The 13,497-nt window shown below is 40.3% G+C and overlaps 1 protein-coding gene across 4 annotated transcripts in view; it reads right to left on the minus strand.

Moving 5' to 3' along the window:
• Positions 1-13,497, minus strand: part of NKAIN2 (sodium/potassium transporting ATPase interacting 2) — a 485,175-nt gene that overhangs the window by 8,003 nt on the left and 463,675 nt on the right. The window lies entirely within an intron of this gene.

Below are 13,497 nucleotides of genomic sequence, written 5' to 3' on the forward strand. Positions count from 1 at the left end.
GGAGGTCTGTAGGAAGGTTGCAGGATGGGTGTTTTTTATTAATTCACAACACTCGCAGTTCCCAATGGTCTTCTCATGTTTATTTTAAACAATTTACGTTATAAGATACATTTTGGCAGCTGTAATCTTCCTTTTCTTTCTTTTTTTTTTTTTTTTCACAGGTAAAAGCACACCCTTTGCTTCTTTTGCACCGGGAGATCTGACTGGTGGCTTTTTGGGTTTATTTGTGAGCACCTCTTGTTCCTGAAATATTGTCTCTCACACACCAGTTGTGAAACTACTTTGAAAGAAAATGGAGAAAGAATTCAGTTATAGAAGTGCGTTCTTCGTAAGTCTGTGCAGTGTTACTGACAGACTCTCTTTGTGTACATTAAAACATAACAACAGCAAAAAAAGTAATGAAATATTTTGACAGAAGATAACTTATTGTGAATATAAACACAGTAACATTCCCACAAAAATCACAAAATGTAGATTTATAACCATTGGTTTGAGACCTTTCACAGCAGTTAATGTCCTTAAAACTTGCATTTATGAGATCACTTTTCAATTAAGATAGCCCTCATTATCTACCACACTTAGCAGTGCTTTCACATGCACTCCAAGTGTTACAATACCATGTTCTTGTAATCCTCTGTCCAACATTTAGCTTGCAAGCAAAAAGCCATCAACATTTTATGTTGGACCGCCACTGTTTTTCTCCACTGCAACCAGGGCATGGTGAACTTGTCATCCACCTTCTTCCATGGCCAGAATGATCCCTGTAGAAGTCGTTTATCCAATTCTGTGCTCTGTGGCAGGACTAAATATATCCCATCCCAGAATGACATTTAACTAAATTAATTATTGTATATGAAGGAGATTCTATAGTCCCTCTGTGTTGCCTTTCCATGTGCCTAACTTCCTAAAGTCTAATTTAAATTTAATTTCTCACAAATTAACTACTTTTCTACTTTGTGGTCTTCTCTTCCAAAGGATATGAAGACAAATGAGCCATTTTTATTTTATTTTTTTCCCTTTTATGACTATTTTAAAGTTACTTATAGATACTCTTTTCTTTCATTTTCTCTTTCTTTTTTATTTCTTTTCCTTTTTCCTTTTATTTTGTTTCCTTTCTTCCTCTTTTTTTTTTTTCCTCCTTTTCTTTTTCTTTTTTTTTTTCCCCAAAGGCATCAGACTCACACCGAATAATCAGATCTTTATTTGTATATTTTGACACTAAGTGTAGTCTATCCAGGTGGTCTTTAGACTGAAGACTTCAGATCGATCATTCCCCACAGGAGTTCTTTCACACTTGTCTGTATTGAATTTCATCTTTTCCAGGCCACTTCTCAAGCTCATTCTGGGTACTCATCCTAACCTCCCAAGTGCTCCAAACCCTTCCAGCTTAGTTTTATCTGAAATTTTTGTAAATGTTTTCTTCTCTATGATCCTTGCTGTTAACAAAAACAATGAAGATCATTATCTATATTTAATTACTATATCTGGACAGTACTTCACTGGCTTGCAAACATCTCAAAGGGTCAAAATCTTACTAAAAGCAACCATTTGTTGCTTCCTACTTACTCAATGTCTGCAGCAATCAGAAAAACTGTATTACAACTTGATTGTGTCTTTGGAAGCACACTATGTTGATAGGCAGAGAATGAAGAACTTACTATGAATGTTACTGAGTGAAATACTAACCTGAGGGAAATGAAAAAAAAAAACACCAAACTTCAAATATAATGAATGCAGCAAAAAGAATGGTCACATCTTTGCTGTAAATCTGGTTTTTGCTTGTTTTTTTTTTTGTTTGTTTGTTTGCTTGTTTTTGCTTAGTTCCCCTCTTCCCCTCCATCCCCCTCCTCCTACTTTTAACCTTTGACAAGTCATAAAACATGTTTGAATGAGTATCTCTCTGGTGTCAATTCATGCAGTTCATCTGATGTGGCTTATATGGAATTGTCCTGCTTTGTGCAACCAGTAAATCATTATTAGAAGGCTGCAGGCATTGATGCTTTGTTTTACAATCATGGGGTAAAAGGTCTCAGGAGAGCCTTTAGGGCTGTTTTCAGAAAGGAAGAATGAGACCTTGTGTTTAAAAAAAAAAAAAATAGTAATTTCTCTAAGTAAAACAAGTTTGTGTGGGCACCAGAGAAAGACGCACACTGAGTATCTCTACATGCATTCATCTTTGCTCTGCTGCACAAAGTAAACACAAGGTATTAGCACATCAGATTGTTAGGTGACAAGCTCATAAAGCTGCGTTAGGCTGATAGCAGAAGCTCCCATGTGTGTAACCAAATGATCACAGAATCACCAAAGTTGGAAAAGACCTCCAAGATCACCCAGTCCAACCACCCACCTACCACCAATATATCCCCACTGAACCATGTCTCTTAGTAACACTCATGGCTGCACCATCTCCCTGGGCAGCCTATTCCAGCACCTGAGCACTCTTGATCACGAGAGGGCAGAAGATTCTATTGAGACCTTGTTGAGATGTGTACAATGGCTTCTATGACCAGAGGGAATGGTTTCAAGCTACGGCAGGGGAAACTCAAGCTGGACATTAGGAAGTATTACTTCCCAGAAAGGGTGGTCAGGCACTGGAATGGACTGCCCAGGGAGGTGGTGGAGTCACTGACCCTGGGGGTGTTCAAGGAACGACTGGATGTTGTGTTGAGGGACATGATTTAGTGGGAGTTATTGGTAATAGATGAACGTTTGGACTGGATGTTCTTTTCGGTCTTTTCCAACCTTGGTGATTCTATGATTCTATGATTCTAAAATGCAACATCAAAGGTGGCAAGGTAGGTAAACATAAGTAATAGGACCTGAATTCCAATGCAAAGAGTTTCAGAGTTTTTTCAAAGAATTTCTTTGTAGCAAGTTTGCTTCCTGGCCGTAGCTTCTCAAAGCCCGCAGTGCCCAGACTGTGCTAAAAGCTCCCTGTAGACTCTGAGGTAGTTTCTTAATACATGCAAAATGCTGCCCTTTCTGAAGGCATTTCATCCTTGCTGTGCCTGAAAGGTCACTAGAAGTGTCGTTCTACTGATACATTCCTGGCAGCAGGAACATGAGATGAATAAAGCAAGGCTCATTAGCTGAATCGCTACTGAGGCTCCCATCCTTAACCTTATCCATCAAACACTTTTTTTGACTACTCTACTTTACATTCATCTTACTTGTTACTTGTCACAGAAGTGGCTCTTTTGTCATGTTTTGCTCTAGTAAAAGCATGTGTGTATACAAACAAACAAAGAATCCCATTCATTTGAACTATTGGGTTCTGAGATGCTTATTTTCTTAGCTGGATTTAAATAGGATAATAACAGTCTTATTTATTTGTAAAAAATGTTACAAGAAATTCGGCCTGAGTGTTTTGTTCCTTTGCTGGTGCCAAGGGTTTTGTGAGGCATGAGATGGTGGTTGTAACTGTAATACAAACAGAACATTAGCTTCAACATAGGGATATCTTTTCTATTGCTTTCTAGAACTATTTTCCTCCAATTCTGAAGAAGATTTTTCCCATCTTGTATTCTGTCCCTCACAGGCAGCTGAAACCACAGTCAGATTGTCCCTTCCTACCCAGATGCAGGTGCTGGTAGCCCAAAGCACACCTACTAAAGCAGGTACCCTACAATAGGTCACACAGGTAGGCATCCAGACGGGTCTAGAATATCTCTGTAGAAGGAGGCTCCACAACCTCTGTGGGCAATCTACTCCAGTGCTCTGTCACCCTTACCAAAAAGAAGTTCTTCCACCTGCTTGTATGGAACTTCCTATATTCAGGTTTTAGGCCACTCCTACTCCAGACTGCTAGTTCCCTGGGTCATTCCATCTACTCTTCTTAAAAATGGGTGTGACTTCATCTTTTTTCCAGTCAGCAGGGACTTCACCTGACCACCATGACTTTTCAAATATCATTGAGAGTGGCTTGGCTTCTATACAAAACCAAATCTCATCTTTTATCTGTGATATTTACCTATGCATAATTAAACACCACTTTCAGTTCAGCATGGCTAACACCAGCAATCTTGGTCTCTACTCCCTGTGAGCAATGGCACAGCTCTGCCTGTCATTTGGGGTTACAAGTTAGATGTCAGCTTTGGTTTGGTTTGCATATGATTTAATTTCTGATGATTATTTTTGCATATTGAAGAGGAAGACTTTTCTGCCTGTTGACACAGCTATAACATTTACCCAGGGCTCTCTGTGTCAAACATCATTACTGTTCCTTTTCTGAACTCCCCAAATGTGGAGTTAAGGAAGCAAAAGGGCAGGGCTTTGGCTATGACACTCCTTTCTGCATCCTGCTACTAATTACATCTTCCATATCACATCAAGCAGAAGCTAAACCTTTCTACACTTAAAGCCTTCTGTAGGGACTCCACATCAGGCTTTCCTTCTTCAATATTTAATGCTAAGTTCTGCCCCCATGCTGCCAGCTTGACCCATGTACTTGTAAAATTTCCAAATATTTTGTCCTTCTGAGAAGTTCTTCACAAACGGTTGTCTCAGTAGTGTCAGTGCACTGATATTCCTGTCTACCGCAGGGATTAATGTTTGTTCTTTGTGCTTTTTGCCTGCACTCAGCAGCTGCCTGTTGTCTGATACATAGATTGCAAGCTCCAATAAGCAAGGCTGGCTTTTGTCTTTGTACAGTGCTTGGCACCATGCTCATCCTTAAATATATTAATGAATCTGAAGCAGTAACATATTAAAAATTTACTACTGTACATAGTAAAGATGGCATCATTTAAAAAGTCCTATGACCAAAGAGGCATATGTGTACATACACATGGGTGCTTTTTGCACGACTGAACACATTTCCTGCATGGTTCAGCACAGAGAGAGAACATGTGGTGTACATGTGCTACATCTGCATTGTGAAGGCACTGATGCAGGAGGGCAAAGATTCAGGCCCTGTGGCCTCAGGGAAGCAGTGAACAAATTCACCGCACAGCAATGCACCACTCTGTGCTCCTGGCTGGGATGAAACACGTCACTGAGACACTGCTGGTGTACAAATGTCTGAGGAAGAGTGAGCTATACACAACTGCTGAGAGTTAAAAGCTAGCCAAATTCAGAAAAAAAAAAAAATAAAATGGAGAGGAGTAAAATTAGGCTTGTCTTTAATAACCTTGGAAATGAGAAATAGATAAGAGTATATAAAAGAACATATGGAGAAACCCTTGCTCCTGCAGCTTTGCCAGTATCCTATCACCTGCTTCACTGGTGAAGATATTTCCATAGGCATTAGAGCTGTAGCCTTTCTATGCTGTGAACATGGCCTGGTGCTTGTTACGCAGTGCAGCATGCAGGAGGAGATATGCTTGAAAACAGTCTCAATAAAGTTTGTTTACAATCATCATCAAATGTTATTGCTCTTTGCATAGAGCATACCACAAAATTTAAACTCACAAGGCACGGATAAAACAGGGAAGGAAGGCATTTGCCAGGAAATGTGGCTGAACACTTCCTGCCAGCACAAGGATGGTGTGCAATGGCATAAGGACTTGGAGGCAGGGTCTGGTTCTTGCTGTGCAATGAGCTGCCTGCAAGTGCTTCTAGATAATTCATTAGGTGAAACTGAAGCAGTGGGTTTTTAAATCAGAACTTCGCAGCATTTCTGAGCCCTGTGATGTCCACAGGGGTATGGGAAAGCTCCATCCAAATTTCTGCAGTTTCTCAGCTCATATTCTGTCCCACTGCCATTATTTCCTTCCTGTTTAGTTTTACAATAGTCAAATTGTTCTCTGATATTTGCCCCATGTTTTTTCCCCTCTAGATGCTTCTCTTCTTACAATGTGTCTTGTTGAATAAGGTATCCTTGTCATCATTATCCATGCCTGCTGGATGACAAAGGCTCACAGGTTATTTTCTTTACTGTGACTCATAGTGCTGATCCCTGGCTAAAGCTAATTCTTTGATCATCCCTTCTGAGACAAAACATAGGCTGGAAAGCCTGATAAGGAACACCTGTTTTCACCACTCTCACAGAAGGGATTACAGATCATTACTCCCTGTAATTAGGACCAAATGGAGACACATACATTTAAGTCAAGATGAGCTCAGGTCATGGTGGTGGTCTGCAGCAGAAAATACCAGGATGAGTATTGTTGAGGGTTCAGAAATTGGAAAAGTCAAAATGCATCTCAAGCTTCCAGGTGGGAAAGAGGTCTAATCAATGATAGAGCCTTAGGGAAGACACAAATAAGGTCATGCTGTAGGGAAATGCATTGGCAATTCAGAGTTGGCCAATGGAAGGAATGGTGTTGGGGAGGGAGGATCTGGCCAAACACAAAATAGGCAGGGCGGGAACAGCCAGAAGCAGTCAAGCAGTGACAGGAGCAGGTGCAAGGCTCATGCAGCTGAAAGCAGAAACAGGGACAGAGCAGGCAAATACAAGAGACAGGAGGAAAGGACTGAAGTGTAACTGATGCAAAGAAAAATACTGCACTGAAGCTGTCAGAGCTGCCTTTTATATCTCATAAATGTAGCCATCTACCTTTTAAGCTTATAGACAGGGAAATAAGGTTGCAGTCAGGTAGGTTGTAGAATGACCTCTACAAGGCTTGTCCAAACTTGCATTGGGTTTGTCCAAGCCTTAGTAAAGCACCTGTTAAAGATCTTTGCTCAGCTGCAAGAACAGTAGTAATCTTCAGAATATGTTCTTTTTCTAGGCTGGGCAGACCTGGTTACTGCCAGATAACGGCCATTTACTTCCAGAAGTTCATACTGAGCAAAAAAAATCTAGACCTGAAACATCTTTTGTGTGATAATGCATTCTAGGAATCAAAGAAAACGCAGACTAAGGCTGAATTATTATAGAGCAAATTAAATCAATGAATCACTAGAATAAAATTGTTCTAAGCCAATTCATTGCTAGCGGCAAGTGATAAAAAGAGAAAAAAAAGAAAAAGGAGAGGAAAAAAAAAAAAGGGAGGAGGAAAAAGAAAATGCCTGGGGCGATGGCCTCCAAGTGTGACCACCGCACTAATAAATTAGAATAAGACTCATTAGTAGGTGCAACAAAGTGGAGAATTAAAGCCCAAATCTATGAAAGTTAACAACCTAGTAATAATGAAGACTTATCTAGATATTTAAAAGGGACAGTAATAAGGAAAACTTTTGCAGAAGGCATGCTGGTAAGATGAATTTAGCATGAAGTTATGTCCCAAGCTTGTGGGAAACTGTAGGGAACTCACACTGATTCTAAGTAGGAGAACACCAAGGTCATGGGCAGGTGGCCTCTCCAGGACAGCTGGAAGTGACTGCAAACTTATCCCATCCACAGTGGCATGTCAACACCCCCTGTCACCTGAGATATTGCCACCCCTCAGTTGGGGCTGAGCCTGGCTGGCCAAGGCTGGCTGTGCTACACCTGCTCATTTTGGCTGATCCCACCAACTAGCAATAAATGATTCAAATCAAAATGAATTCTTCCACCACTAACAAAACAGAACACAACAGTCTGCCTGAAACCATTTTCCATATATTTTTCCAAGTTTCCTATTCAGCTGTGGCAACAATCCGGGAATCTGTTAAAAATCAAGTGTGGCTTTTGTTGTCAAAGCTGTCACTAGTCACTACCTCAATTTCTGCCACCTGTTTTACACAGCCATTTAGGACAGTGTTATAAATGAGCTGGATTTCTTTGCCTTCCTCCCCAAAAATAATTAACTAACGATAAGACGAGTAGAATGCATTATTGTATTTGGTAAAAAAAAAAAAAAAGCTTCTTTCCTCGTAAAAAAGATGCTAAGTGTTCATTCCCTCATTTGGCACTCATGCACTGATCTTTTCCAATGCTTCTGCAGCATGTCTTTCTTGAAAAGATAAAACGTATGTGGTGAGTTGTTAAAAAAAACACCAACAATGCAAGGGTATATCCCTCTGGCTGTTACAACACCTTGATTTTATTAAGCGGTACTCCATTGTGATGAGCTGCTGGAATGGAAATATTACTTCCTTCAAGCTCCATATCATGTTATTTAGACATTTTTAAAACTTGAAGTTGACAAGCCCCACAAGACGCAGTGATGGATGCAAGGGGAGTGGCAGGGAAGACAGCAAGGGAGAACAGAAATTAGCACAGATGAAGTCAGCAATGGCACCATTCCCTCCCGTGTGTTTTTATTTATATATTTGCCTCATACCACAGTCCTGTCTCCTAGGGATTCCTTGAACATCAACTTCATTAGTTACGAAGGCAGCAATCCATAACCAATTTTCATTTCGTGTCAAACTTGTTCATGTATAAACCCAGCCCTTTTGTTAGAAACACTTGCAATTAATCCCACAAACAAAGAAAATGCAAATTGTACAGTCTACCCTAAGCAACCCTTCTGACTCAAGGTCCTGACCACCATCTATTATGCACTAAAATGAATTGAAATTCCCACTTTGAATCTAACCTAATTTTCTAGTGATAATAGGCAAGGATTCCCAGAAGTACTCTATGCATCTTGATAGTAACATCCTAATTTCCTTTCCTGGTAAATGTTTTAAATAAGATTTTAGCACCAAAGGAAATTAACCTTTAAATTAATTGTAATTATAAAATGCCATCACTGATTTTGTCTTCAGACTAATTACTTGCTATTATTTAAACAAACTGCACCTCCTCTGAGCTTTAAGTTTGTTTCTCTCTCTTCAGTGTAGTGCCAAATGATCCAAGATCAGGCTGTGTAATGTTTGCCAAGCCCTGTGGCACCTGGACTGCTCAGGTCCATTTGCATCTCAAACGCAGCCAGTTTCAGTCGTCACAGTATCCCACAATAGGCTTTTCCCAGTACTTCAGTCTCATATTCTGCAGCTCTGACATCTTCAGCCTGTGCTTTCTAACCAGCAAGCAAGATTGTGGGCTGCAGGATTACTACCATGAGGCAGTGCCATGAGATTTCAAAGGCTTCCCTCCTCCTACTTCCATCAGCATCATAGCAGCTGAAAGGCATCTTATTTCTCTCACTTGGGTTTGCTTTGGTTCATGTAGTAGTCACTACTCTAAATGAAACACGTAAACGAAAAAGCTTTTAATTTAGCCACAGGCTATAAATTAGAGAGCACAGCCGAGAAAAACAAGCTGTAGCTTCAGCTTTTGTAGTCTGTTCATTGAATTCTCATTCATGAACGACCTGTTCAACAGCTGGAGAACAATTGTTTTAAACGTTGGTTTTTATTTGTTACTATGTTATTTGGTTCCTATTCTTCCTTTTAAACTGCCTGGGCTCTCCTTAGCATTAACCAAACAGATCAGACCACTGATTCATCCTATTGTGAATAAAGTGTTTAACAAAGACAGGGCAAAATGTTCCTTGGTGTTACTGACTGCAGTAGAATTCCTGATGATTTGTTTAAACGGTAGGCCTAGTTACACATGGCTGTAGGTATGTGAGATGAATCCCCTTCATGGCATCCTGTGACACCTGTGAGGGGGTCAAAAATGCATTTCTCTTTACCATACTGCCATTCCATTAAGCCAGATTCTACTTCTCTTACTTTGACGAAGAATCCCCTCCCACTTATCAAAAAATAACCATAAATTCTGTACTATTCCTTCACAAACTGAAGGAAACACCTGAAGAATTTGAAAACCTATGGTAGCATGGAAAAAGTGAAGATAGTGACTGCTTGGTGCAAGACAGGGGACACATTACACATATTAATAGTAGGTGCACAGGTAACAAAACTTGTCTTAAGTGCTGGAACTCCTTCACCCAGGAGGTTGTGTTTGATGAAAATGTTCTTGGTTCAAACAGAAAGATACACGTTTAGGAGGAAAAGCCCGTTGTCTGCAGCCAGGTGAGACCACAATGAGACCACTTCTGGCAAGCTCCTGAATTGCAAATTACTGCTAGAATTTTCTGGGAGCCACAGACCTGCTCTGTTCTTAGGTGCTTGTATAGCATGTATATGTCCAAGTAAGCATCAGGTGTTCTTCACTGCTTGATACAGGATATCGAGCTGCATAGAGCTGGTACCTCCCTTCTAATTTTGTTACTCATGTGTAATGGGCAGGTAATACTGCCTGGAATATTGCAGCTGTGGGGTCACACCAGAAATAAAAAGACCTAAAAAGCCACCTAGGAAAATGACTTCCAGAGTCTTATTTAGCCTCAACCTTGTACAAAGAAAGATGGTTTCAGTTATCTACAGCCACCCCTCAACATTAGATTCTGCTCCATCTCTGCATCCTTTCCCCTATTCTGGTAGTCTCAGAATTTACAGACTTGTTGATCAGAAAACAGGAAGAGAAAGAAATAAGGAGAATTAATGCTGAACATTCGTTACTAGTTTCTCTTTGTTTCAGAGATTTTTAAGTAGGGATGGAAGCTGGGGTATTACTTCTCTGTCATGTCTCACTAAGCAGATTGTGAAAAGCATTTGGCACAGAAATAAAGTGATATCTAAGCATATTCTGCACTTCAAAAGTGCCTTTCATCCCAGAAGCTCAAAGTTATGAGGCAACATGCTTGCAAGTTTGTCCCTGTCATTATTTTCCATTTTAGACAAGGGAAACAAGAGTAAGGTGAGGTTAAACAACCTGACCATAGGTGGAAGGGAGGCTGTAACAGTGCTAAAAATAGAAGTATTTTCTCCCTATTTTGATACATTTACTAAAGTTTCTCATCTCTTACAAATAATAAATTTAATAATGTCTTCTAAAAAAAAATCTTTTCACCACCATTGTACTACATAGTCGGTATAGGATCCCAGAATGGGTTGTTGTTTGGCAGCGAGTTTATTGGCAAATAACAGCTATGCTGTATTGCATACCAGGAGATATCCACTATCCAGGGTATTGTATTCTTGAATGTTTTCTGTAATTCAAATAGAATCTTGAATTCAAGCCTTTTCAGAGGGAATAAAATAATTTCAAAAGGTTATCTAGAGCTTTATTTCTATGTCAGACAGCCACAAATGCTGGGCTCAATGGGATATACAGTAAAAACCTATTTAAACCCAGTTGCAATTTCTCTTTCTTTGCTCTTTACCTAGTAACAATGCTGAGAGAAAAGGCGACAGTGGATGTGCAAGTTGAGTTCTTGCTAGTGTGAGATGACAGTGCAAAGGTTGTACCTCTCTGCACTCTGGGAACAGTGAGGACAGATTTCTTCTGTTTGCCTTGGAATTGTGTATGGTGGATAAATGCCACTTTTTCCCCTTGCTTGGAGCTGCAAACAGGAGCTAGATTAGGATTTCATTGCAGAACACAGACTGTCTGCAATTATCTCTCCAGTCATTTGGGCCGAGATTAATTCCTGACCAGAGCAGTCTCTCTAATAACAAGGCAGCCCACTTTCCTTCACCAGAATGTGCAAGGAGAGTGTAGAATTCCCTCTTCAGTAACACAGTGTTTTTTTGTTTTTTTTTTTCTTTCTCCCCTCTTTCTCTTGTTTGCAGACAAAAAGCCCCGGGAGAATGAAGCTTCATTGCTTGGAATCCAGAATTTTCTACTAAATATCTGTATATTTAATAACGTTTTCAGAAATATACTGAATTTACTTTACTAAGGCAGTAACATCTTATAGCAGGGTGCCAAATTGTTAGTGAGGAAATGCACATTAAATGAACATTTCAGTGTTATTAAAAATAATGTGCAGCCTTTGAAAAATGCAGGACTAATATGATTTTGGAAAGCAAATGAGGTACTCCGGTAAGTTTACAGCTGTGGAATGCCTCCAAGTAATGATTGTTGCTGACATTTTCATGCTTTATTTTTAATTGCTACAGCTAATAACACTAATGAAGAAAGACTGACAATAGCTTAGTCATTCCAGTTGCAATACTGAAAAGGAGAGTGCTGAGTTGACAGCAGTCCTGCTGGGCACCCATCCTCCCTTGTCTTTCCCAGATGAGACCTGAGCTGCCTCAGGCTTCAAGGGTCATCCTCCACTACACAACCACTGGGAACAAGATGCAGAAGGGACCACCAGGAGTGCTGAAGCACTGACAGGAGAAGTAACTGGGAAAAGCCACCTTTGTCTGATTCTTGGAGATGGCTGCTGTGTTTTGGCACTGGTGTTCACACTGTTAGAGTACTGCTTGAGATTACAGTGAGAAGGAAAGCAGCTTTCTCTGTAATTTTTGTTGTAGTTTTAACCCAAAGCACGTTGTTCTCATGAAAGGTAGTACACACTTGTGCTTTGATTTACAGGGTTTCCTGCCAGATTTATTTGGGGTGTGTGTTATTAAAACCCCAAAGCTTGCTGACTCAGCCTTAGTTATGACCCTGATTTGTTCACTCTATTGTATCTTAATCCTTCAGTAAGGTTAGAATAGGTTAATCTTGTGAAATACTTGCATAATTCTACCCTTGCTCATTTGTTCTTTTAATAAAATCTGCATGAGGAACAGAGAGATAGTTATTATTTCAGCTTCCAATTGCTCTGAGAGCAAAGCTAATTCAGCTGAAACACAACTTCATTGTGTTTCTACAGTTGAGACACTATGCCAATAGATGAGGCACCTTCTCTTTTCCAGAGAAATGATGATAATCTGATCTGTTTAAAGTTTGGAACACCCCTCTTGCTGGCTATTAGAGATTGCTTGACTCTTTTTGAAGTTTCATGAAATGCTGTCTACTCCTGCTGGCTCAGTGTTCTTGCCTCTCACACATCTCTTCAGGGCTGCTGTTGGCTCCCATGACCCATTAACAAAAGAAATGAGTGAAGGTTGTTCACCAAATTTATCATAGGTATCAAAAGGCCTCCTTTTCTACTGACTCTGTCTCATCAGATGGTACCTGGGGCTCCTTCAGAGTGTGATGATATGGCTGTACATATGGTCCTCTGTGTTTGGCAGGAGGGCACCCCATTCATACAGTTATGGGTGGCATTGAAAACCAGAAATTTAGATTTCTCCTGTGATGCCTGTGAATACAGAGGTGGTTAAAAAATGTCTGTGTCCCTCTGTTGTTCTTCCTAGACCACTTCAGAAGCTGGGAAAGAAGTGCAGAGGAGTTCTTTTGTGGCAACTGGTCCTCTACAGCTGACACATCTTTAACACATCAAAGGAGCATAAACTGCCAAACTGCATGCAAGCACAAGCCCATTCTCACCCCTCATCAGGCATGGAAGCTGAGCAGGGATTATGGACAGCACGATAATTCCTGCTGTGTTAGATATTCAGTAAGCCTGTGGAAGGGAGCTCACTGTGGGCAGGAGGGTTGTCTACATTCTTCTGTGCTACAGAGCTTGCTTCAGAGCAAGATACCAGATTTGGCACCTTGAAGTATTGTGAAATTAAAGCTGTCTTAATTTCTGAGAGCACTCCCTGGCCAGGTTTAAACTCTTTTACTCAATTTAGATCTGCTTTCTTGTGCTTTCTCTCTCCTTAGGCAACACATCATTCTATTGCACTCCTCTGGGAAGTAGCAAATCCCTTATGGATGCCATACTATTGAGTGTTTATATTTGATAAGAAGACACCTAACCATACCTTATTCAGTACTTGCAAAGATGGAGTTGTCTCATGCAGATCAGGCAAGCGTGAAAGAGAAATTCA

Source organism: Coturnix japonica, chromosome 3 (assembly GCF_001577835.2).
Source record: "Coturnix japonica isolate 7356 chromosome 3, Coturnix japonica 2.1, whole genome shotgun sequence".
Taxonomy (NCBI): Eukaryota; Metazoa; Chordata; class Aves; order Galliformes; family Phasianidae; genus Coturnix; species Coturnix japonica.